Source organism: Salvelinus sp. IW2-2015, unplaced genomic scaffold (genome assembly GCF_002910315.2).
Source record: "Salvelinus sp. IW2-2015 unplaced genomic scaffold, ASM291031v2 Un_scaffold5027, whole genome shotgun sequence".
Classification (NCBI taxonomy): Eukaryota; Metazoa; Chordata; class Actinopteri; order Salmoniformes; family Salmonidae; genus Salvelinus; species Salvelinus sp. IW2-2015.
In genome coordinates, this window is record NW_019946295.1 from 1 (window position 1) to 26,265 (window position 26,265).

General features: G+C 42.3%; 1 pseudogene; it reads left to right on the plus strand.

The window, feature by feature from the left end:
- The first annotated feature begins 20,973 nt into the window (after window positions 1-20,973).
- Window positions 20,974-22,947, plus strand: LOC112077891 (zinc finger protein ZFP2-like; annotated as a pseudogene).
- The last annotated feature ends 3,318 nt before the right edge of the window (window positions 22,948-26,265 follow it).

Below are 26,265 nucleotides of genomic sequence, written 5' to 3' on the forward strand. Positions count from 1 at the left end.
TCAGGTATTCGTGATTAAAACACCACATAAATAATACAAAGTCATCTCCCATTAAAATTGTGACAGTCGCCATCTCGAATGATGAGCCTGCCGGTATAAAAGGGGGCCGACCTGCATTGACTAAAAATACCACATTTCCCCAAGTGACGTGATTCCATACAATGAAACTAGTTAGGGTGGGAGGTGTGCCTTCTTCTCTCTCTCTCTCCTTGCAGGTCTAAGACTGTGGCTTGCTATAAAGGGTCACGTTACTCGGCTTTCTGTACGACTAACTCTGTCTCGCTTGTCAGTCAAAGGAGTTGATTGGTGAAAGTCTTGTGAATTGTGGACAGATTTCTATTTGATTTATTGAAAAGCGTTTATGGGCCAAATCAGCAAATTTAAACCAAAGCATTACTAATGGTTTTGAGTCAGGATAACTTGTTACTTTCCCACCTAAAAACGATTGCGATTATTACTGTGGCCGACTGGCAACAACAGCAAGAGATGCAGTGCGTGGTGCATGTGCGCTCTCGTGGGCCATAACTCTGACCAGTGGAGATTTGTTGTGGAGGATGCTATAGGAGGGGACAAGGCTCCATGGTAATGGCTGAATGGTAAAGAGCGCGGGAGTTCTAACCTGTGGTTTCCATTATGTTTTCGCAATAACGTGTTCCATTTATTCGCTATTCCATCATCCAAGCCATTTACTACGCTGTCGTACACGGTCGACCAGAGCATCCCAATACCATGCTCAATGAGTATGCGGGCCAAATGGAAGAACTGGGTGACATTTTCAGCTTCCAGGAATTGTGTACAGATCCTTGCGACATGGGCCCGTTTATTGATCTGCTGAAACATAGTGTGGCGGTGCGATAAATGGCACGACAATGGGCCTCAGGATCTCATCATGAAGTCTTTTGTCGTTTGTCTCAAGCTTTGTAATTTCCTTAAACCTGGTAAAACGGATGACATTGGACCATCTTGCAGAAGGACCAATCTTTCCACTGTTTTGGAGTTATGCTTTTCCTCCCGGTCCCTAATCAACCACCAGCAACTTACTGGTTGTTAATAGATTACTAAATGAATCATTCTAACGATGTAAAGACATTATTCTGGTGAGCATTACTTTATTTTCGTGTTTCTGGGGCAACAAGTTATGACAAGAAGAGAAGCTGCATGTATCAAAACTATAGTTTGGACAAAACAATGCGACTAACCAAATGTAGAAATTATTAATATTGGGCCTAACAAATGTTCAGAAATTTATAATATGGCCTAACAAATTTCGAAAATTATATATTGGCCTAACAATGTCAGGAATTATAATATGGCCTAACAAATGGTAGAAATTTATAAGCAGAAACTTGTTCTAATTAGGGGTGAAGTAGCCAGTAGTAAATGATTATGGCGGCTAAATTATAGGGTAATTATTATGGTGGATCTAACTGCGCAGGTAGCCTACTTTTTGAAGTGATTGTTTGAAATCAGATGAAAAACGCATTACAGGACACCCCATGATATGGTGAACTGAGCCCGCAGACCGCCAAAAAACTACCGATGTACTGGAGGAGATGATTACATGCCACAGTATCCTGTCTTAGGATCCCATACTCAACCCTTAGCATCTTATCCGGGTTTCTCATAACCGGGATACAGCTTTTTTCAGGAGTTCATTGTGAAAAACGAAGGCATATGGGGGTGTTTAGTGAAGGTGGTCAACTCAAAAAAAGAATTAAGTTTGAGTATCCTGAATTAATAACGGGATATGGGTGTTTATACGGCGTCAACTCAAAAACAGAATAGTTGGTATTTTCCTGAATATAACGGGAATATAGTTTATTACACGTTCAACTCAAAACAGAATAGTTGAGTATCCTGTAATTAATAACAGGATATGATGTTTATTACTTCGTCAAATCAAAAATACAGAATAGTTGAGTATCCTGAATAATACCAGGATATGATGTGTTTTATACCGTCAACTCAAAAACAGAATAGCTTGAGATCCTGAATAATAACGGCGTGTTTATATGTAAACACGGTCCAGTGGCCTAATCAGAGTTGAAAATTGTGATGAACAGAATAGTTGCCAAGTATCCTGAATAATAACGGGGTTTATATGTAAAACGGTCATGGCTAAATCAGAGTTGAACATGTGATTGACAGGGAATAGTTGAGATATCTGGAATAATTAACGGGGTGCGGTGTGTTATATGTAAACCACGGTCCGTGGCTAAATCAGATTGAACCATTCCTGTGATGAAGCGATAGTTGAGTATCCTAATAATAACGGTGTTTATATGTAACACGTCAGGTGGCTAATCAGAAGTGAACATTGATGAACCAGAATAGTTGAGTATCCTGAATAAACGGGGTGTAATGTAAACCGACGGGTGTCAGTGGCTGAAATCAGAGTTGAACATTGTCTGTGAATGACAGAAATAGTTGGGTATCGACTGGAATAATAACGGGGGCGTCCGGGCGTGTATATCGTGAACGTGACCGCTCAGCGAGCTAAATCAGAGTGAACATGTGATGACAGAATACGGTGAGTATCCTGGAATAATACGGTGGTGTTATATGTAAACACGGTCATGGCTAAATCAGAGTTGAACAGTGTACATGAACAGAAATAGTTGAAGTATCCTGAATAATAACGGGGTTTGTTTTATTGTAAACGTGTCAGTGGCCCCGCCTTAAATCAGGAGTTGAAACATGTGATGGAACAAATAGTTGGAGTTATCCTGTAATAACGGGGTGTTTATATGTTAAACGTGGTCAGTTTGGCTTAAATCAGAGTGAACCTGTCATGTAAAATGCCCTTGAGAAAACAATGCATCTTCTGAATTAAAAGAAGATTAGTTTTTGCCGTTTGGCATTCTAAAAAAACAATACCACGGGACAATGATCCCTGAGATCCTATCCAAATACTCCCTAGACAATATTTATGGGTGTTATTAGTCCGAATTGTATAAATCAATGAGGAGTTAACAGAGTTTCACATTTAGGATCAAATTGAGTCAGGATTAAAATCAATGCATATACTCTTTAACCCCCTTGCATTAAGACCAAAACAATCCCCATCAAAATCCATCTATGTCAGATAGATTGCTGTTTTGTTGTTGTTGGTGTGGCTGCGTCTCAATCTACTGCATCCACCAATGGCAGCATTCTGCATCTGCGGTGGAAGTGGGGCAAGCTACAGTATGGTGTTTGTCAGACCACGGACACATGCCGGAAATTGTCTTCCTCGCGAAAAAAGTTCAGGAACGGGGTTTGGCTATTTTAAATTTATATGAGCACTATGGAAATGATGAGACTCTCACGAACACGATAGTTCACAAGCGTCGCGGATCTCGCCTGAAGTGCATAGTACCGCGATCTGGCCCAACTTTCTTCTGTAGTGTCCGAACAGCTTGGGGCTACCACACTTGTTTTGTTCTAGGACGCCCACAAGACTCGTTCTGAAGGTAGCACCAGACCATTTATTTTTTTATGAATGTAGGTATATTACGGACGTAGTCTAGTGGCCCAAAAATATGCGGTACAAAAACGTAAAATTATAAAAAATTATTGTTATCTGTTTTTTCCATGTCCACGTGACCCTTTTTGTCAAGCTTTCCAGTTCTTAGGCTGCCGGGAGAGAAGGCTAACTCCCACCCAACGTAGTTTCAAGTATGGATCACTTGGGAAATTTTTAGGTTCAACTGTATTATTTTGTCACTTGACATCTCGCCTACCCACACATCCAACCTAACTACCTTGGAGGAGCCATATCAGCATTCTCTCCTCTTTCCTATTGGACCTCTCTCTTCTCCCCCTCTTCCTTATCTTCTTTGATTTACGCTCTCTTCTTCTTTAACATGTCCCTTTCCTTCCTTTTTGACAATTCACATTGATGTTCCAGTGTTTGACTCAGTCCCCAGCTTCACTGAGACGCAGTTCCTCCCAGCTTTTCACTGGACGCATCCTCCAGCTTCACTGACACAGGTCTCTGGACCAGGCTGTGGAGCTCTCGTGGCCTGGAACGCCACAGCCAAGGAACTCGTTCCAGGACATGGTGGGCTAGAGGTGGGGTCAGTTAGAACCAGAGGCGGTATAAAAAGGTGAGTTTCACAAACAAACAGGTTATATACCCACATTTGGGAAAGGGGTGCAATGCAAAGTGTGTACGCTGAAGTCGTAGTAAACAAAACAGCTAGCTATTTCATTTGGAGTAATTTAGCAGATTACTCTTATCTCAGAGCAACATACGACGGCATCACTTTCGTATGCCACACAGCAATAGCTAAAATACTATATTATTGGACAAAACACAATGCAAAGTGTTAGCCTAGCTAGTAAAGATACCAACCTATTTAAGCTGGCATCACTTTCCAACCCAAGACAATGGCTAGTGTAAGTTAGCTAGCTTACAAGGCTAGGATTAAACACGCCCTCTAAAAGAACTCAAGAGGTTTGTCTGAGACATGTGGTTATTAAATAAATCATTAAAAAGTTCAAAATGAAAATGTTTAAAAACACATTAACGAATGTCCCTAGCTACCTTGAATGAATTGTTTGGTTTGAGATGAGAATATTCGATGGGAAAACTACTTGCCGCCAGCTAGCAATAACTTCCGGGTGACGTCATTTGGGGGTTGTTGAAATCTTCAATCTAAAGTCCTGTCTTGAAAACGTGTGTAAATGGGTAATGAAGGCGAAATAACGATGGAATATATGCACAATTTATAATCGTATCGTATTAACTGGTTATCAACATGTATTTCTCCACTTATGATCAGATCTGTGTTTAGCCTTTCTCCTATTATTTTGGAATCGCCTACTTTCAACACACTAGCCAGACATATATTATTTATATATATATTATTATAATTATATATTATTTATTAACCTTTATTTAACTAGGCAAGTCAGTTAAGAACAAATTTCTTATTTAAATGATGGCCTACCAAAAGGCAAAGGCTCCTGCGGGAGGGGATGACATTAAAAATAGAAATTAAATTACAATAAAAAATATTAGGACAAAAACACACATCACACATCACGACAAGGGAGACACACAACACTACCTAAAGAGAGACCTAAGACGAACAAGCTAGCATGCAGCAAGACATGACAACAACATTGGTAGCAACACAAACCATAAGTAGCAGCACAAAACAGTACAAACATTGTGCACAACAACAGCACAAGGGGCCAAAGAGAAGGAGAGAAACAAACAATCCGCAAAGCAGCAACTATCAAACACTAGTATTTGCTCTTAGTGGGTATGTGTGTAGCCTTCTGCCGACTATTCACCATTAAGCAGACATTGTATCTGGCATACGTTAGTGTGTGATGTGTGTAGCCTTCTCCTACTATTTCAAAACTCTTAGCAGACTAGTATCTGATTTTACTTTAGTGTGGTATTACTGTTTGCTTGTAAATGGTGTGTGTACTGCCACCCCCCTTCTTAAGCCACCCTTGTGTTTTAGACTAGCACTCTTATCCTCCCTTCCTTTCCTCTCAAGGTCTTCGGTCCTGAATGGCAACCCTGCGCCTAGTAGTGCACTATATAGGAATAGGGGTGCCATGGCAATAGGACTCTGGATTAAAGTAGTGCCACTATATAGGAATAGGGTGCCATTTTTAGTCGTAGTCAGAACAGTAGGGAACCACCCAGGGTGGCACAGGACAAACCCAAAGACTAAAAGAAAAGGGACAATGAGCTGGACACACACACATCGGAGGAGATTCAAGCTATCTTCGTCTCAGTTACTAGAGGAACTTTTTGACACACATCAGAGGAGATCAGCCCATCTTCGTTCTGTTCAGTTACTAAGTGAGAACTCTTGAGGGAGCTACTTGAATCTCTTTCAGTGAAGAAACAGACACAGCATTGCACACACACACTCTCCTCTCCTCCTCTTCCGTCTGAAGCCAGTTGAGTGTGTGTTGTGTGTGTGTGTGTGTGTGTGGTTGGTGTTGTGTGTGTGTGTGGCTGGTGTGTGTGTGTGTGTGTGTGTGTTGTGTGTGTGTGTGTGTGTGTGTGTGTGTGTGTGTCGTGTTGTTGTGTTATGTGAAAATGAGGGAGAAGAGGCGTGATACAGAGCAGTAGATCATGAAAGAGATTTAGTCTTGTAAGAACAGTGACAATTAGATCACCAGGAAATTATGTTAAAAAAATATATATATATCATACTTCTTGTATTTTTTAAATTCTATTTTCTATTATTATCATTATCATTAGTATTAGTATCATTATTTTATCACTGCATGATGGGAAAGAGTTCTCAAATGAGTTAAGAATTTTCACTGTACTGTTTACAGCTGTGTATGGTGTTTTACAGCTGTTGTTATGGTGCTTTTACAGCTGTTGTATGGTTGTTTTACAGCTGTTGTTATGGTGTTTTTACACTGTTTATGCTGTTTTACAGCTGTTGTATGTGTTTTACAGCTGTTGTGTATTGGTATTTTACAGCTGTTGTATGGCTGTTTTACAGCTGTGTATGCTGTTTACAGCTTTGTTGGTATGCTGTTTACAGCTGTTGTATGCTTTGCCGGGCGAATAAACTTTGGAAACTTTGATTTCAGATGTCTGATGTCATGTATGTTAGGAATTTATTATGTACACGAGATTTGAGGTTGAGCGAGATAGAGATGGCGGTATATGAACAAATACACACACACACACACACACACACACACACACACACACCACACCACACACACACACACACACACACACACACACACACACACACACACACACACCACACACACACACACACACACACACACACACACACACACACACCACAACACACCACACACACAGTTGCTATTCATGACTGTACATGTATTGCCTATCGTTCAGTAAAAGGTAAATGAGATCATAATTATCCCCAGAGGACCACTGAACAATTGTTCATAGAGAGGAATTGAGGTAATTGGCTGATAAATGGTCACAGGAGAAGGCGATTGGCTAGGTCAGGGACTCCTTCCTTCCTGTCAGGAACTCCTTTCCTCTCCTCATTTTGGAAATGAAGTGTGTGTGCATGCCGTGTGCTGTAGCTGTGTTGGATGTTGGCGTTGTCAGCATTCTCTGTCAATGACAATGGTGAGGCACCTTCCCTTTCTTCCTGTTCAACAGCTCTCTCTCTCTCTCTCTCTCTCTCTCTCTCGCTCTCTCTCTCTCTCTCTTCTCTCTTCTCTCTCTCTCTCTCTCTGTCTCTCTCTCCTCTCTCTCTCTCTCCTCTCTCTCCTTCTTCTCTCTCTCTCTCTCTCTCTCTCTCTCTTCTCTCTCTCTCTCTCTCTCTCTCTCTCTCTCTCTTCAAAGATGTTGTAGTCATGCTTCGGTACCAGGAGGTCAGTTCGAACTTATGCTGGGTTATTGATGAGGAGCCCTGACTTCAAATCAGTGTCACCTCGGACCAAGACGGAGTTTCCTTATTTGCGTAATTTGTTAAGACGTGGTTTCCTGACACTTCCAGGCTCTGCCACTTCACGACATCATATCTCTCCCCTCCCCACATTCCGTTTCTGCTCTCCAGGCGTGTGTGAGTCTGGTTCCCTGTGTGGTCAGTTCCTGCTTGAGCTGGTGGTGAAGTATTGGAGCTCCTGCTTCGGCAACTGCACCTCCGATACGGTCACCTTTTATGGCTGGGAGCCGAGCCAGGAGAATCTCAGGTCTTTACACTAGGGTGAAAGAGCTGACTTGGAGAGTAGACAGCTGACTGACTGGGGAAATATAAAGCCTTCAAATGCTTTGGATGTCTGAGGAGGAGGCCAGTGTGCCCAGGAGTGCTGATGTTACTGTTTACAGTGAGTAACTTCCCTCTTATGTTGCTCTCTGACTTCTTCTCGTAGTCTCCAGTATCTTTTGGTCTGTGCAGAAACCTGTTAGTGACACACTGACCAAAAGAAACCTGTTATTAACCACACTGACCAGAAACCTTGTTAGTAACTGACCAGAAAACCTGGTTAGTAACTGACCAGAAACCTGTAGTGAACACACTGACCAGGAACCTGTTAGTGACACACTGGACCAGAAACCTGTTCAGTGACACACTTGACCAGAAACCTGTTAGTGACACCACTGACCAGAAACCTGTTAGTAACTGACAGAAACTGTTTAGTAACTGACCAGAAAACTGTTAGTAACTGACCAGAAACCTGATTAGTGACACCACTGACCAGAAACCATGTTTAGCTGACACACTGCCCAGAAAGCCTGTCAGTAACACACTGACCGAACCTGTTCAGTAACACCACTGACCAGAACCTGTAGTAACTGACCAGAAACCTGTTTGTGACACACTGACCAGGAAAACCTGTTAGTAACTGACCAGAAACCTGTTAGTTGACCACCACTGACCAGAAACCTTTAGTAAAACTGACCAGAAACCTGGTTAGTGACACACTGACCAGAACCTGTTAGTGACACACTGACCAGAAACCTGTTGTTTAACTGACCAGAAACCTGTTAGTACGGGACCAGAAACCTGTTAGTTGACACATACCAGGAAACCTGGTTAGTGACCACACTGACCAGCAACCTGTTAGTAACTGACCAGAAACCTGTTAGTTAACGGACCAGGAACCTGTTAGTGCACACTGAACCAGAAAACCTGTTAGTGACACACTGACCAGAAACCTGTTCAGTAACTGACCAGAAATCTGTTAGTAACTGACCAGAACCTGTTGAGTAACTGACCAAGAAAAACCTGTTTAGTAACTGACCAGAAACCTGTTAGTAAACACACTGCCCCAGAACCTGTTAGTAACTTGACCAGAAACCTGTTAGTACACACTGACCAGGAACCTGTTAGTAAAACACACTGACCAGGAAACCTGTTAGTAACTGACCAGAAACCGTTTAGTAACACACTGCCCAGAAAACCTGTTAGTAAGGACCAGAAACCTCTTAGTGGACCATCGACCAGAAACCTGTTAGCTGACCAAGAAACCTGTTATGACTGACCAGAACCTTGGTAGTGACACACTTACCAGAAAACACATTCTGTTAATTTCAATGGTGTGTGTTCTCCCTTCCTCCAACAGAGTTCCAGACAGAGTCTCCATCAATATTTAGCCACTCTGTCGTGGTTGAGGGCTCAGTACTCTCTGCATTGTGTGTCCAGAACATCGCTCCTATTGAGCACCTTCAGAGTGACTTCTTCAAAGTCTCTACCAATGGGAACAAGGCAGTGTATACACACAACCACTGAACAATGACATTCAACAACGGAACGAATTACTTAGGCCTAGAGTAATAGGCTTTTCCCTTGCAGTTCTCCCCCACTAGTGTTGACAACATCAAACAACCAAGGAATGACCTAACCCTGGACCACCCCCTAGTAGAGATAGACATCAAGACACCAGGGAATGGACCTATACCCGGACTCACCTAGAGAGATGACAACGGGCCCAGTGTGGAGTGTTCCAGGCCATGTTGTGATCTGGGACCCAGAGGACCTCCACCTCCTCCTGTAATGGTATCAGACCCCTCAACTAACGGCAACTGTGAGTCCATCTGGTGATTTCGTGACTGATGGTAATGTCTATCTGTACAGATCGTACTGTTGGTTATGATGGTGTAAAGATACGGGGGATCAATGATGGGATGTAATTATGAGGTCATGCGATGATGATGATTGAATGTTTCGTTATCCTTTTCTCCCCCCCCAGTCGCTCCTGAGTTTCCTGTTCTGCCAAGCTGCAGGTGCAGATGCGGAGGGCTAACTTTGTAATGTCAAGGCAAACCCCTGCCCATCGGTCACCTGCTGAGAGTACGACAGGTGCTACCCCGCCCCACACCTAGCAGAGAGAGCCTGGGAATTACACCCTCATGGCTTGAACCGTATCGAGAAAAGCCAATCACACAGTGGAGTGGAGTTCCTACATGCGCCTGCGCTAGATTGTTGTGTGAAATGGGTTGGTCGTGTTGTGTCTGTGTGTGTGTTGTGCTGGTTGTGTGTGTGTGTGTCTGTCTGTCTGTTTCGTGTGGTTCTGTCTGTCTGTCTGTCTGTCTGTCTGGTCTGTGTATGCGTTAGAAACTGATTTTTAAGGTGTTGTTCAACGTCTGTTTCCCTCCACAGGAGCTTCCTGTCAGGCTGCTGGGAGTGCCACGGTGGCTGTACTGCTCCACCAGCTCATTCATTGGCTGTATTGAATGATTATTTTATTGATTGAACGGTTGAGTTATTAACTGACCAATCAGGACATCGATCTCTGTGCTGAAGCTTTGTGATTTGACAGTGATCTGTGAGGGCAGTCTTCAATAGATCTGGAATCTGATCTGTGTTAGAAGAAAAACCCTTTTGCCTAAATGTGAAATTAACTGTTTTGAAATGTGTTATTTTGAAGTAGTGCTATTGAACAGGTCTATAATTAAGCAATAAGGCCCGAGGGGGTGTGGTATATGGCCAATATACCACGGCTAAGGGCTGAAATGTTTATTTCAAACCCTAACCTTAAATGTTTATTACTAATAAACTATATAAATGTTTAGGCCTAATCTTAACCCTAAATGTTTATTACTAATAAACTATATAAATGTTTCGGCCTAATCCTAACCCTAAATGTTTATTACTAATAAACTATATAAATGTTTAGGCCTAATCCTAACCCTAAATGTTTATTACTAATAAACTATATAAATGTTTAGGCCTAATCCTAACCCAGTCTCTAGCAACAGATCTGCCATTATCCTTATTGCAATGTTGTCAATGTTTTTTGTGACTAATAAAAGTTGACCCACAAACTGTCATTGGTTTAACATATTTGTTATCAGGTTGGCTGCGATGATGATGATGATGATGAGTGTGGGTGGATGTGTTTGTGTGTCACCCACCGTAGGTGACGTAGCCGCGCCATGTTATGCATTTTCAACCAGATCCGCAGGAGGAGTCGTCGTCACTATTTACCACAGGGTTTGTGCTATCTGGGATCCTTGGGATGTCCCTAACCTAAACCCTAAACCTAACCACTACCATTTTAAATGTCGACTTCAATGTTGTAGTGCGGTATGGACGTCCCAGGGATCCCAGATAGCATGGGCCGTTACCACAGCCGTAAAGTAAAAAACCCTGCATATTGCTACAATTCTCTTCTTAAAATCAGATTTAAAACCTAAATCTAACCACACTGCTAACGATATGCCCAACCCAAACCACACCGAACGCACACTGCTAACGGCCTCTGAAACGCAATGCTGCAAGGCAAATGCAGCGTTTCATTGTAAATGAATGTCATTCTGGTGAACACCAAAAGCGCATGACGCTGTCGGCGTGGATGGAAGCGGCCAGCAATGATGGAGACGACAGGGTCAGTCCTGGTATAAGTAGAGCTACTGCAGGACATGTTGTTAGTATTATGTGCTCTCAGACAACTAGACTGATACCAAGACCTGTTTCAGAAATCTTCTTCTCACACAAATGTGTCGTTTAAAAAAAAAAAGGTTCACCTTAATAGTTAATCAGATTGACTTGATAACCTTTTTAATGAAGCCTAGGTCAAAGGTCATCAACCTGACTGCGTTGGTGGAAAGAAGAACTGCCAAGTTCATTGTGGAAGCAGCAACAGAGTTTTTAGAAGTAACAGATGTTACTGTCGCCGGATCGTTGATATGTTGACTCCTAATAATACTAATGATGGAATGTTACTGTCGCCGGAGTGGTTGATATGTTGACTCCTAATAATACTAATGATGGAATGTTACTGTCGCCGGGATTGGTTGATATGTTGACTCCCTAAAAATACTAATGATGGAATGTTACTGTCGCCGGGTGTTGTTGATATGTTGACTCCTAATAATACTAATGATGGAATGTTATCTGTCGCCGGATGTTGATATGTTGACTCCTAATAATACTAATGATGGAATGTTACTGTCGCGGGATCTGTATATGTTGACTCCTAATAATACTAATGATGAATGTTACTGTGCCGGGATTGTTGATATGTTGACCTAATAATACTAATGATGGAATGTTACTGTCGCCGGGATCGTTGATATGTTGACTCTAATAATACTAATGATGGAATGTTACTGTCGCCGGGATTGTTGATATGTTGACTCCTAATAATACTAATGATGGAATGTTCTGTCGCCGGATCGTTGATATGTTGACTCCTAATATACTAATGATGGATGTTCTGTCGCCGGATTGTTGATGTTGTGACTCCTAATAATACTAATGATGGAATGTACTGTCGCCGGGATTGTTGATATGTTGACTCCTAATAATACTAATGATGGAATGTTACTGTCGCCGGGATGTTTGATTGTTGACTCCTAATAATACAATGATGGAATGTCTCAGTATGACGATAAGTAGAGTTATGGTTTTTGTTATCCTTCAGTGGAATGCCAGAAGCCTTTTGTAAACTGTTCAGGAGTTTAAGAAATGTGTAATAGATTTAGAGATCAAACTGTTAAGAAACATGGTTAGACTGCTTGATTGTATTGTTCCTGGTTATGTCAATCAGATCTGATATATCATGGACAGGGTGGTGGGTCTGCTACGTTCCTAAGAAGGTCTTGATATCGAATATAACTGTCCTGAAATGAGTGTGCTAGTAGGGAATCTTGTATATCGAATATATGCATTGATCAATGAATGTCTGTTAATCTCAATGATGTGATGCTGATAATCTGGAAGTGTCTCTACTCCTAAGGATCTGTATTCGATATACTGTCCATAATAATCAATATATGTGAGGTAAATATTAAGTACAACATTTTTTTTACAACCCATGTCGTCAACGATCTGTAGGATGTTTGAGAAATATCAGGAGGATTGGTCTCTAGGGAGTTGGTGGACTTAATGCACCTAGTAGTTTATGGGAAGCACACATACAGATGCTAATGTCTCTTAATTATTTGTACTTTTTTTTTTTTTACTTAACACGTAGTTTTTCTTAAAACTGTATTGTTGGTTAAGAGCTTTTAAGTAAGCATTTCACTGTAAAGGTCTACACCTGTTGTAATCGTCGCTGCGACAAATACAATTGGATTTGATTTGATTAAATGGTACTATGGTGGAAGATATGATGGATACAAGCGCATTAGTGTGTCATAACGATGGATGTGGTGCAAGAGTGGATGTTGTTACAGGGGTTACATCCTGCCTGGACCTCACAACTGGCTTCTAACTAACAAGCATTTCGCTACACCCACAATAACATCTGCTAAACACGTGTATGTGACCGATACAATTTGATCTCTATTGCCATCTATGTGTGAATGTAATGTAATGGATGATTATGCCGTTGGAAGCATCATTTCCTGATTTTGTGATGTTGACTTTGATGTCATATTCCAGATAGTGTTACCATTCAGAAGATGGTGATTTCATAAAGCAGACTGGGAGAAGTTTGGTGATCATTGCTTAAAGTCTGTTTGGACAGTTTGTCTTTAGCGAGACTGGTTGATGTACACTACCGTTCAAAAGGTTTGGGGTCACTTAGAAATGTCCTTGTTTTTGGCTGGCCTTCTAGGCAGAGTTGCAAAGAAAAAGCCATATCTCAGACTGGCAATAAAAATGTAATATTAAGATGGGCAAAATATCACAGACACTGGACAGAGGAACTCTGCCTAGAAGGACAGCATCCCGGAGTCGCCTCTTCACTGTTGACGTTGAGACTGGTGTTTTTCGGGTACTATTTAATGAAGCTGCTAGCCACGTCGCGGCCACGTCGCGGACACCGACATCTTGCTTCCAGACAAACTAAACACCTTCTTTGCCCGCTTCGAGGATAATACAGTGCCACCGATGTGACCCGCTACCAAGGACTGTGGGCTCTCCTTCTCCGTGGCAAACGTGAGTAAGACATTTAAACGTGTTAACCCTCGCAAGGCTGCCGGCCCAGACAGAATCCCTAGCCGTGTCCTCAGAGCATGCGCAGACCAGCTGGCTGGTATGTTTACGGACATATTCAATTTCTCCCTATCCCAGTCAGCTGTCTCCACATGCTTCAAGAGGGCCACCATTGTTCCTGTTCCCATGAAATCTAAGGTAACTGAACTAAATGACTATCGCCCCGCAGCACTCACTTCTGTCATCATGAAGTGCTTTGAGAGACTAGTCAAGGATCATATCACCTCCACCTTACCTGTCACCCTAGACCCACTTCAATTTGCTTACCGCCCCTATAGGTCAACAGACGATGCAATCGGCATCACACTGCACACTGCCCTATCCCATCAGGACAAGAGGAATACCTATGTAAGAATGCTGTTCATTGACTATAGCTGAGCATTCAACACCATAGTACCCTCATCATTAAGCTTGAYGACCTGGGTCTCAACCCCGCCCTGTACAATTGGGTCCTGGACTTCCTGGCGGGCCGCCCCCAGGTGGTAAAGGTAGGAAACAACATCTCCACTTCGCTGATCCTCAACACTGGGGCCCCACAAGGGTGGGTGCTCAGCCCCCTCCTGTACTCCCTGTTCACCCATGACTGCGTGGTCATGCACCCCTCCAACTCAATCATCAAGTTTGCAGACAACACTACAGTGGTAGGCTTGATTACCAACAACGACGAGACAGCCTACAGGGAGGAGGTGAGGGCTCTCGGAGTGTGGTGTCAGGAAAATAACCTCTCACTCAATGTCAACAAAACAAAGGAGATGATCGTGGACTTCAGGAAAAGGCAGAGGGGGCAACCCCCTATCCACATAAATGAGCCCAATCTAAATCAATGGGACAGCAGTGGAGAAGGTGGACAGTTTTAAGTTCTTCGGTGTACATATCACTGACAAACTGAAATGGTTCACCCACACAGACAGTGTGGTGAAGAAGGAGCAACAGCGCCTCTTCAACCTCAGGAGGCTGAAGAAATGTGTCTTGTCACCTAAAACCCTCACAAACATTTACAGATGCACAATTGAGAGCATCCTGTCAGGCTGTATCACCGCCTGGTACGGTAACTGCACCGCCCACAACCGCAGGGCTCTCCAGAGGGTGGTGCGGACTGCACAACGCATCCCCGTGAGCAAACTACCTGCCCTCCAGGACACCTACAGCACCCAATGTCACAGGAAGGTCAAAATGATCATCAAGGACAACTACCCGGTTGTATATACTGTATTCTATACTATCTATTGCATCTTGCCTATGCCGCTCAGACATTGCTCATCCATATATTTATATATTTTTATTCCTTACTTAGATTTGTTTGTATTAGGTATTTGTTGTGGAATTGTTAGATATTACTTGTTAGATATTGCTGCACTGTAAGAACTAGAAGCACAAGCATTTTGCTACACTCGCAATAACATCTGCTAACCATGTATATTATATTAATACAATTTTATTTTATTTTATTAGCAACACAGGTGTGAGATTTTAAATGCTTATGTTAATGTGTATAAGAAAAGAGATACTGTTGACTCTTCTTTGGATGTCGATTTGAGACGTGTTCAGGCCTTAACAGGCTGTGGATATACAGCCCCAGGTCATGATCAGTTGATTTTACCAGACAATCAACATCTGTATGTGCCTTACTAGTGGAGGCAGGTGAGATGCCTTTTGGATATACGGCGTAAAAAAATGAATTATACTATGCTCAGATTCTCTGTCTGTATTGAATAGTTTAGAATTTGGTAAATCTAATAGGAGTGACCCACTATTGGTGGTATTAATGTTATTATGGAGAATTGAGAGAATGGGTGTATTAGTGAGATTCTGCTGGGTCCCAACACATTTGGGTGTGGAAGGAAATTAAAWTGTAGACCAGTTAGCCAAAAGAGTTTTGAAATMAGATATAATTGATATTAATGTTCCACTGGGTAGAGGTGAGGCCAAATGTAAGATCAGAGCCATTTTGATAGATGTGTGACAGAAGAGATGGGACTCTGAGCCCAAGGGCCGGCATTCATATGCCCTCCAAAGAAAGGTTGTGGACCAAGATGCAAAGGAAGAGGTGGTGTTTGCTCGATTGCGCTTTGGACATTGTACATTGAACTCGTCATTACATCTGGTTGGCAGCATGTGAATGGTTTGTGTCTCGAGTGTACGGTTGATGAAACGATTGAGTATGTGTTGTTATATTATTGTAAGTGTGTTTAAGAGAGGGACAGATTGAAATATAGGGTCATTGAGGTTGGATGAGGTTGGAAGGGATTTTGGGGGATGTGGGAGGGTCTATTAGAAGTTAGTAGGCTCTTTTTTATTTTCTCAGAAATACTGAGTTAGGTAGGAAGATTTTGAAATGTTGTAAACCGTGATTGARCACACACTCCAGCACAGTAGGTGGCGGCATGCACCTTTAACGTTGGTTTGCGACCGCCATTACATCATCYAAGAAGTGGCCATAGGAAAGCGGAAGTCACTTCGCTTCCGGCCTACTRTGGCGATTCTTCACCAAATATTCTGTGCTGGGCATACTTTATACTCTCGATCTATAAAGTACATCGATAAACTGACCTCAGAGCAACGACAATCCAATCTCAACGAAAGTAACGGTCATCCCGTGGAAAACTTTGGACTTGGCCTTCTACCTCTGGTGAGTTAGCATGCTATCGTTAGCTAACCAGCTAGCTGTAAGTTAAATAGGCAGCGCCAACTCAATGAATATGTGTGGTAAACTTATGTGYCTTTGCTGGACGCGTCTTTATTGAATAGTGGAAGGTTTATTTGTGTCTTAATCAAGTAAAGTTAACGTTTTTAATGTTTTATTATACACGTATGATAATAATGTTCTAGAGACGATTTGATGAATTACGTCACGAAATGAGATGCGTTCCCTTAAAATGGTTCCCTCCAGACACAACTTTTTAGATATTAGAACATGGCTACACAGAATACAGTAGATGGTATTATATAAATAACATCTATGGTCCTCTCTTTATAACACCCTAAAATACTCCCTAAAACACCCTAAAATACTGGATACATTCAGTAACAAAATTAGAATATTCATGGTCAATTTGGGGTAGGTGTAGCTCAATATTGGACTAAAGGAGTCTAACGTTACTCAATAGTCCAAGAAACATATTCTGTTTTTAAAGGGTGAATTGGCTCTGGGAGCCAAAAAGAGCCTAATACTACATATACATGTGAATCGATGCTCAATTGCCGAACGGTTCTAGAAACATAAATCTCTCCACTTTCATATCACATCAAAATAATTTCACAAATGCGAAATACACACTTACTGTTTTAACCGGTTACGTTTGTGGCTTCCGTCTTCCCGTTTACACACAGGTGTTCGGAGATGCATGTAGTCCACGCTGTGTTCCATATGTTTTCTGTAAACACATGTTGTAACAAGGCGATATGGCCGTGTGGGAACACAAACCCTATAAAGGTGTGCATCAATTTAACCTTTTTTTAAGGGGTAAGATCTTGTTGTGTGTGTGGTGCTCACGTTTTATAGCGTCTATCAGTTGAACCTCATACAGCGCTGAGCTCTGACATCATGTATAGAGTGTTACTGTACAGCCACTGCGTTCCAATTCCCTTATCAGTGACCTAATCTGCCATTTTCAACACGTTTACGGGCTAGAGTGTAAAGTGTTGAGATTAATAGCCTCTAAATATTAATGTTATATAAACATACAATCTACATAAAAAGCATTCATTGATATTACAACAGCATGTTGGTTTCACATCAAAAGTTGAAATGCTGTGGAAATATTCAATCGGTAACGTGTGATCAGTAAGCATCAAAGTATTGGATGTATATATTTTGACACTATATTTCTTCTACTACAGGTCATCAAAAGTGTATGGACTTCCTGCTGTCTTCTTCTACAGGTCATCTAAAGTGTATGGACTTCCTGCTGTCTTCTACAGTTAATTTACTTCCTGCTGTCTTCTACAGTTAATTTACTTCCTGCTGTCTTCTACTACAGGTCATCTAAAGTGTATGGACTTCCTGCTGTCTTCTTCTACAGGTCATCAAAAGTGTATGGACTTCCTGCTGTCTTCTACAGTTAATTTACTTCCTACTGTCTTCTACAGTTAATTTACTTCCTGCTNCGTTCCCTTAAATTGGTTCCCTCCAGACAACTTTTTAGATATTAGAACATGTCTACACAGAATACAGTAGATAGTATTATATAAATAACATCTATGGTCCTCTCTTTATAACACCCTAAAATACTGGATACATRCAGTAACATAATTAGAATATTCATGGTCAATTTGGGGTAGGTGTAGCTCAATATTGGACTAAAGGTGTCTAACGTTACTCAATAGTCCAGGAACCTTACAWCTTCTGTTTTTAAAGGGTAAATTGTCTCTGGAAGCCAAACAGAGCCAAATACTACATATACATGTGAATCGATGCTCAATTGCCGAACGGTTCTAGAAACATAAATCTCTCGACTTTCATATCATCACATCGAAATAATTTCACAAATGCGAAATACACATGTGTGTAAACGGGAAGACGGAAGCCACAAACGTAACCGGTTAAAACAGTAAGTGTTACTGTTTTAACCGGTTAAAACAGTAAGTGTTACTGTTTTAACCGGTTACGTTTGTGGCTTCCGTCTTCCCGTTTACACACATGTGTTCGGAGATGCATGTAGTCCACGCTGTTTTCCGTATGTTTTCTGTAAACACATGCTGTAACAAGGCGATATGGCCGTGTGGGAACACAAACCCTATAAAGGTGTGCATCAATTTAACCTTTAAAAAAAAAAAAGTTMTATTTTTATTATTTCTCGCTGATATGAAAGATAAGGTCCTTATGCTTCCAAAACCTTACCGCAAGTGTTGTGTGTTAATGTTCAGACCGAGCATCGGGCCTATTAACAAAACTCCCCTGTACAGAAGATGCCTTCATCCAATTACTCTTATGTGTAATGCAACTGAGAGTCAGGATCAAGGGCTAGGGTAGGTGCAACTAAGACCCCCAAAATGACAAGGGTTTCAGTAGGAGGACTAACTGGTGTCTCCAAGTGGCCACACACCTCTTCAATGTGTGCTCAGTTACTAAGTCATCTAATTGCACTTTGACTCAACGAAAAGGCCATCTTTAAGTTWTTTTTTTTTTTTAAGCTCTCCTAGCTTTGCCATTGATTAACTGAAAGCAAGCACTTGTAGTTTTTTTTGGTTTGGAACCCAGCCCTGCATCTCCATCTTCACCCTGCATCTCCAAGATGCTTATATGAATGACATCAGAGCGGTATTTATTCTAATCCTTAACGTCTCAGAACACATCGAGTCCTCTTGATCTACAGCATTCCCCTTACTCAGACGACACAATGCGTAGGTAGCCTAGTGGTTAGAGCGTTGGACTAGTAACCGGAAGGTTGCAAGATCGAATCCCCGAGCTGACAAGGTAAAAGTCTGTCGTTCTGCCCCTGAACAAGGCAGTTCCTAGGCCGTCATTGAAAATAAGAATTTGTTCTTAATGTTCTTAACTGACTTGCCTWGTAAAATAAATAAAAATTAGCAGGAGGGATGGGGGTAAGATCTTGTGGTGCTCACGTTTTATAGCGTCTATCAGTTGAACCTCATACAGCGCTGAGCTCTGACATCATGTATAGAATGTTACTGTACAGCCACTGCGTTCCAATTCCCTTATCAGTGACCTAATCTGCCATTTTCAACACGTTTACGGGCTAGAGTGTAAAGTGTTGAGATCAATAGCCTCTAAATATTAATGTTATATAAACATACAATATACATAAAAAGCATTCATTGATATTACAACAGCATGTTGGTTTCACATCAAAAGTTGAAATGCTGTGGAAATATTCAATCGGTAATGTGTGATCAGTAAGCATCAAAGTATTGGATGTATATATTTTGACACTATATTTCTTCTACTACAGGTCATCAAAAGTGTATGGACTTCCTGCTGTCTTCTTCTACAGGTCATCTAAAGTGTATGGACTTCCTGCTGTCTTCTACAGTTAATTTACTTCCTGCTGTCTTCTACAGTTAATTTACTTCCTGCTGTCTTCTACTACAGGTCATCTAAAGTGTATGGACTTCCTGCTGTCTTCTTCTACAGGTCATCAAAAGTGTATGGACTTCCTGCTGTCTTCTACAGTTAATTTACTTCCTGCTGTCTTCTACAGTTAATTTACTTCCTGCTGTCTTCTACAGTTAATTTACTTCCTGCTGTCTTCTACTACAGGTCATCTAAAGTGTATGACTTCCTGCTGTCTTCTACAGTTAATTTACTTCCTGCTGTCTTCTACTACAGGTCATCTAAAGTGTATGGACTTCCTGCTGTCTTCTACAGTTAATTTACTTCCTGCTGTCTTCTTCTACTACAGGTCATCTAAAGTGTATGGACTTCCTGCTGTCTTCTACAGTTAATTTACTTCCTGTTTCTTCTACTACAGATCATCTAAAGTGTATGGACTTCCTTGCTGTCTTCTACAGTTAATTTACTCTCCTGCTGTTCTTTCTACAGTTAATTTACTTCCTGCTGTCTTCAACAGTAATTTACTTCCTGCTGTCTTCACTACAGGTCACCTAAAGTGTATGACTTCCTGCTTCTTCTACAGTTAATTTACTTCCTGCTGTCTTCTACAGTTTAATTTACTTCCTGCTGTTTCTATTACAGGTCATCTAAAGTGTATGGACGTCCTGCTCTCTTTCCACTGACTGCATTGCGTTGTTGCCACATGAGCAGGACAACATGAGTCGAAAGAGGACAAGCTGTTGGATGGACTGGAACAGAGTTTATACACTCTAACCAAGGACAACTTATGTTACCTGTGCTTCGTTGTGGAATAGGCTCCAAGGATACGTTCAAAGGTAAAGAAAACAGTGAACGCACGCTGCGGCGTCAAATCATGGAGGAAATCTGGGAAAATGAGGATTCAAAGTCTTGGTTACTCCAACTGAAAGAGGACATCCGAGTATACAGGAGGATGCTAGACATGTAACCTGAGCTCCAGTGCATCGAGCAGCTGCCTCGAGTCCCAGCCAGTCTGATGGTGATGGGGACGCTGCAGACTGCCATGAAGCTGGAAACCTCGACAGTTGGAAGTGACTCGGCGAACACACACTGGAGAGAATCCTACAGCTGTAATCAGTGTGGAAGACATTCACTCAGTCAGGAAGCCTGGCAACTCATCTGAGAACACACACTGGAGAGAACCTCATAGCTGTGATGTATGTGGGAGACTTTTAACGTCTGCCTTCAATCTGAACCGACACCAGCGAACACACACTGGAGAGAAACCCTACAGCTGTGAGAAGTGTGGGAAGAGCTTTTCTCAGTTAGGACTACTGGCCAGCCACCGTCGTTCGCACACAGGAGAGAAACCGTATGTCTGTGATCAGTGTGGGCAGAGCTTTGTCAATCCGGGATCCCTGGCAAAGCACAAGCGAAAACTACATGCAGGAGAGAAGCCTTATAGCTGTGCGGATTGTGGGAAGAGTTTCTTTGAATCACATACCCTGGCTAACCATCGGCGGACACACACAGGAGAGAAGCCTTATAGCTGTGATCTATGTGGGAAAAGTTTCGCTCTGTCAGGAACKCTGATTAAACATAAGCTGACTCATACAGGAGAGAAACCGTACTGTTGTGARCAGTGTGGGAAGAGCTTCCGTGAATCAGGAAGGTTGAAAGTTCACCAGAGAATGCACACTGGAGAGAAACCTTACGGCTGTGATCAATGTGGGAAGAAATTTGGTCATTCGCAACACCTGAAAGAACACCTGCGAACGCACACAGGAGAGAAGCCATTTAGCTGTGATCAGTGTGAGAGGAAATTCACTCAACCACAACACCTGAAATCACACATGAGAACACACKCTGGAGAGAAGCCGTTTGTCTGTGATCAGTGTGAGAAGAGATTCGCTCATTCACAACAACTCAAAGCACACATGCGAATACACACTGGAGAGAAACCTCATATCTGCGATCAGTGTGAGAAGAAATTTGCTCATTCACAACACCTGAAGGATCACATGCGTACACACACAGGTGAGAAGCCATACATCTGTGGAGAATGTGGAAAGAGTTTTGCTAGAACAGGAACATTGAAAGTGCACCAGAAATCACACGCATCAGGTGAAGTGTGTACAGATCTGCCTCCCCAGCAGCAGTTCCAGAACCCTCAAATAAATCTGAACAGCCCAAAGTAACAGAACCCTCGATAAATCTGAACAGCCCAAAGTAACAGAACCCTCGATAAACTCTGAACAGCACAAAGTTCCAGATCCATCTCCCTCCCCGGGATCAGTTCCAGAACCCTCCATAAACTCAGAAAAGTTCCGCTGCTGGGCAATCTAGCACTAGGCAATTATGACACTTATCTGTTTTATATATATGCGGTAAAGAGGTCAATGGAACTCGACCAAAACAATAGAAATGCCATGGACACAGGTGGGAGAAAGATGCCATGGGGGTGAGATCCCYAATCTCCTCATGGTCCCCTCACTATATGTTGAGGTTAAAATCAGWGTATAATGCTTGTATGGATGTCAACCCCCCAACACATGTTCATGTCATCATCACCAAATCAACTGCATTATAGTAACAAAAGGACTTTGACTGCCATCAACGATTTGTGTATGCTACAAGCTCATGAGAACAGGAGTTAGCATTTTAGCAGTTACATCTTATAAACAGGAAAAGGGACAACTTCAAAAATGTTATGCAGAGGAAACAGACAAATATATCGAAACCGGACTTCAGTAACCACTTTGTGGGCCTGTTATATTACATAAATCATATGACGGAGTTGACGAATATATCCACTTGGTTAGATCAGATGTGTTGAATGTGAGCCAATGACGGCGTCACAGCGTCCTGCGTTTCATTGACCTCTTTTCCCTCATCTCTGCCTGAATCCAGCTCTACAGATTCTGAATTCAGTTTTAATAGWTTAAATACTAACCTTTTTTTTCTCTCCCCCAATAGAAAATGTTTATTTTATTTTATTGAGGTGTGGTCAGAAATGGAARAAAATAGCCTCATGTACTTTTATCTGCTTTAAGATGACTTAAGACACTGTGTACAGAAACATTGGTTCATTAAAATCATGTAGTTACATGGAGTGTGCGTGACCTTTTATTGTTTTGACTCCTCAGTCTCTCCTTAAATCTTGGTACCACACCTAATATTTATTAATGCATTTTATACTTGTACATTTCCCTATGTGAATCACACCGTTGTTGTAAAAGAACCACCTCATTCTATGTGAAGACTAGATACCTGTTAGAGATGACATCATCAACTACCACCACCCTGAGGCATATACACACAGAGAGAGAGAGAGAGTTCGGCCATGTTTTAGAACAGCTATGGTAGCTGTTGGTAGTTGATGATGTCATCTCTAACAGGTATCTAGTCTTCACATAGAATGAGGTGGTACCAAGATTTAACTGAATAATGCCTTTATTCAGCTATGGGAGAAGGAGGAGCTCTCAGAACGTTCAGACAGAACTACACTGGGAGAAGGAGGAGCTCTCAGAACGTTCAGACAGAACTACACTGGGGGAGAAGAGGAGCTCTCAGAACGTTCGACAGAACTACACTGGGAGAGGAGGAGACTCTCAGAACGTTCAGACAGAACTACACATGGGAGAAGGAGGAGCTCTCAGAACGTTCAGACAGAACTACACTGGGAAGAAGGAGGAGCTCTCAGAACGTTCAGACAGAACTACACTGGGAGAAGGAGGAGCTCTCGAACGTTCAGACAGAACTACACTGGGGAGAAGGAGGAGCTCTCAGAACGTTCAGACAGAACTACACTGGGAGAAGGAGGAGCTCTCAGAACGTTCAGACAGAACTACACTGGAGAAGGAGGAGTTCTCAGAACGTTCAGACAGAACTACACTGGGAGAAGGAGGAGCTCTCAGAACGTTCAGACAGAACTACACTGGGAGAAGGAGGAGGCTCTCAGAACGTTCAGACAGAACTACACTGGGAGAAGGAGGAGTCTCAGAACGTTCAGACAGAACTACACTGGGAGAAGGGAGAGCTCTCAGAACGTTCAGACAGAACTACACTGGGAAAAGGAGGAGCTCTCAGAACGTTCAACAGAACTACACTGGGAGAAGGAGGAGCTCTCAGAAGTTCAGACAGAACTACACTGGGAGAAGGAGGAGCTCTCAGAACGTTCAGACAGAACTACACTGGGAGAAGAGGAGCTCTCAGAACGTTCAGACAGAACTACACTGGGAGAAGGAGGAGCTCTCAGAACGTTCAGACAGAACTACACTGGGAGAAGGAGGAGCTCTCAGAACGTTCAGACAGAACTCACTGGGAGAAGGAGGAGCTCTCAGAACGTTCAGACAGAACTACACTGGGAGAAGGAGGAGCTCTCAGAACGTTCAGACAGAACTAACACTGGGAGAAGGAGGAGCTCTCAGAACGTTCAGACAGAACTACACTGGGAGAAGGAGGAGCCTCAGAACGTTCAGACAGACTACACTGGGAGAAGGAGGAGCTCTCAGAACGTTCAGACAGAACTACACTGGGAGAAGGAGGAGCTCTCAGAACGTTCAGACAGAACTACACTGGGAGAAGGAGGAGCTCTCAGAACGTTCAGACAGAACTACACTGGAGAAGAGGAGCTCTCAGACGTTCAGACAGAACACACTGGACCAACTCAATAGTAACGTAATATGGCTCTGACACCACCCAGTCCCCCCTTTTTATTTATTCTTATCATTAATGCCCATGACATTTATACATGTACATTACTTATGTTAATAGCACAGTTCTTGTTAAGTTCTCTTGGTTGAGATGTTTCCTAAAAAGGTAACAGGTTATTCTGTTTTAGGTCAGTGAGTTGGCTTTTATGAACCAGCTAAATTGTTTATTTGACACTTTGCCAAATTAAATCTCTTCAAATGCAATAGTGTCCAAATTAAAATAGCCCAAAAAAAGGGCGCTAAAACGTGATGAAATAGAGCTTTGGGCTCCACTGGGTAGAGGTGAGGCTAAATGTAAGATCAGAGCCTTTTTGATAGATCTGGAAGAGAGCGTTACTAGGTCAACGGGGGAATGTCCCCTGGGCTTATTCAGATTTTTGGGTGTGTCCGCTGGGGCAGAAGAAGCGTGCTTTGCGCCTCAAAAAGACATTTGAATGTAATGTTTTGTGCACGGATTTCCAAAGCAGGGCCCCTGTCAAGGAGGTTATCTCTAGGGTGGCCATGCAGATTATATTTTTTTTATTAAAACAAGGCAAGTCAGTTAAGAACAAATTCTTATTTTCAATGACGGCCTAGGAAAAGTGGGTTAACTGCCTTGTTCAGGGGCAGAAGACAGATTTTTACCTTGTCAGCTCGGGGATTCGATCTTGCAACCTTTCGGTTACTAGTCCAAAGCTCTAACCACTAGGCTACCAGCCGAGGAAGTAGGTGAAGTGATTGGTGCACGTCAACTGATGGGTATGGTGGATGGAGTAAGGAAATTGACTTCATCCATACTACGTTTCTTCGATGAAAAGTCTCTCCCTTCTCATGTAAAGTTAGGATTTGTGAAATATCCTGTAAGAGCTTTTGTGCACAAACCCCTCTAGTGTCATAAATGCAAAAAGATTTGGTCACGTGTCAAGTGTATGCAGACGGGAAGAATATCGTATGCCAGCTGAGGTAATGCTACAACTGAAGAATATCGAATGCCAGCTGAGTAATGCTACAACTGTAAATGAATGCAGCTGAGTAATGCTACACTGTAAGTCGGCGATACACTGTATGCACAGCACTTCATTTCCCGGATTGTCCAGTTAGGGGGAAGGAGTCAGAGGTGGCAAGAGTGAGGGATGTCCAGTGTGTCTCCTATCTGGAGGCGGTGAGAAGAGTGGAAGGGGGCGAGTGGCGTTGAAGACGCCATGGTAATAGAGCCTGCACCAGTGAATGTTTCTCGGCAACCAGGGGATCCTGATGTATTGCACGTTAAAAAGTTGGTCTTTGTAGCATTTAGTGCCTCGTCATAAACTACACAGTGTAACAGGGTTGGTTATGTTTCCACTTGCCTCTAAAGAAATGTTGTATTTAATGTTCAAGCATTCTTATTGGTTAGTTCAACTCTGATGACAATAAGGTGTGTTGTGATTGGCCCTGCTTCCTAACCCTGTTACAACAGCATATAACGAAGAAGAAATCAGAGAACATTTTAGTCATTGTTAGTGCATACAGACATAGGCGGAAATCCCAGGGGGGACGGGGGGACACGACCCCCCCCATCTTGGGAAAAATATGATTTGTCCCCCCCAATTATTCACTGTAAACATAACTATGTAATTTCAATAATATTAATAATACGCAATGAAAAGCGACTTGTGCTGAATTATAGACACTTAATAGCGCGTTTAAGTTTAAAAAGATAGCGACCCCCCCCGCCTTGCCTCACAATGGTTTG